The 1358-nt window shown below is 39.6% G+C and overlaps 1 long non-coding RNA gene across 7 annotated transcripts in view; it reads left to right on the top strand.

The window, feature by feature from the left end:
* Nucleotides 1–1358, top strand: part of LOC107575014 (uncharacterized) — a 22087-nt gene that overhangs the window by 18175 nt on the left and 2554 nt on the right. The window contains exon 3 of one of the 7 annotated variants that reach the window (XR_001607788.1): nt 878–890. The exons of the other annotated variants lie outside the window; for them this stretch is intronic. This is a non-coding gene — a long non-coding RNA (uncharacterized lncRNA). Of the gene's footprint in view, nt 1–877; nt 891–1358 lie in introns of those variants that run through there. 7 annotated transcript variants of the gene reach the window in all.

Here is a 1358-nt window from a genome sequence, read left to right on the forward strand (position 1 = left end):
ATTATTTCTGCAGTTTAGCGCCATCTGCTGTCAGAGAGTGAAAGTCTGCTTTCATCCAGAGCGTCTCTCGCATGTGCTTCTCGTCCGCGCTTGTTTACATCATGCGCGGACGAGATGCGCGGACATCATGCGCATGTGTCTTTCACGCAGCATACAGCGGTGTTGTGCATTTTGACCAGTTGATGGGAAAAGTATTCTTAAAATGCATTCAAAATTCTGAATAATTTGTAATATATAATTATTCACGGTATTTAGAAATGCCCACTATCGTGCATATTCATTACCGTGATATATCGCATTACCGAATACCGGCTCAAGTCTAGTTGTGAGATGATTCTGTGGTTTGGTGATTCAGGTGACTTTGTTTCTTCAGTAGAACACAAACGAAGATTTTGAACTCAAACCGTCGTAGTCTGTCAGTCTTATAATGGAAGTGAATAGGAATCATGGCTTTGAGAGTAAAAAAAACATACACGAACAAAACCAAATTAAACCCGCAGCTCGTGACGATACATTGATGTGTAAAGACACGAAACGATCGGTCTGTGCAAGAAACTGAACAGTATTTATATAATTTTTTACATCTGATTCACCGCAATGTCCGAACTGTCCTGAGCGCTTTCTCAACAGCCGGCGCATTCTTGCTTTACGGCGGATCGCAGACTTGTAAGTGCATTACTGCCATCTATCTCTCAAATGGACCATTGACACTCTATCTACAATCTGAACTAGGAGTGTCAATGGTCCATTTGAGAGATTGGACATTTGGACATTGCGGTGAATCAGAGGTAAAAAAACAAAATAAATACTGTTCAGTTTCTTGCACAGACCAATCGTTTTATGTTTTTACACATCAATGTATCGTCACGAGCCGCAGGGTTTAATTTGGTTTTGTTTGTGTATGTTTTTTTTTTACTCTCAAAGCCGTGATTCCCATTCACCTCCATTATAAGACTGACAGACTGCAATGGTTTGAGTTAAAAAATCTCTGTTTGTGTTCTACTGAAGAAACAAAGTCACCTACATCTTGGATGCCCTGGGGGTAAGCAGACAAACATCACATTTTCATTTTTGGGTGAACTATCCCTTTAAGTGTCTTTTAAACCCCAAATCAATGAGCCAAAGGTGACAGGGACAACTAACACAAACTCTATCAGGTGGCAAAAAAAAACAATACCTTCGGAGAAAACCCATTTCGGCTCTGTCGTAATCATACTGCACCACAATTTATTTATTTATTTTTTTTAAACGGACATTTACTCAAACTTCAGTATCTCGGCTCATGATGGTTGTAACTCCTTGAAACAAAAACGGATCTTTAGAGCATGTGATCCTTCATGCGATCAATGTTACAGTAA

Source organism: Sinocyclocheilus grahami, unplaced genomic scaffold (genome assembly GCF_001515645.1).
Source record: "Sinocyclocheilus grahami isolate Dianchi unplaced genomic scaffold, SAMN03320097.WGS_v1.1 scaffold2434.1, whole genome shotgun sequence".
In the NCBI taxonomy this organism is placed as follows: Eukaryota; Metazoa; Chordata; class Actinopteri; order Cypriniformes; family Cyprinidae; genus Sinocyclocheilus; species Sinocyclocheilus grahami.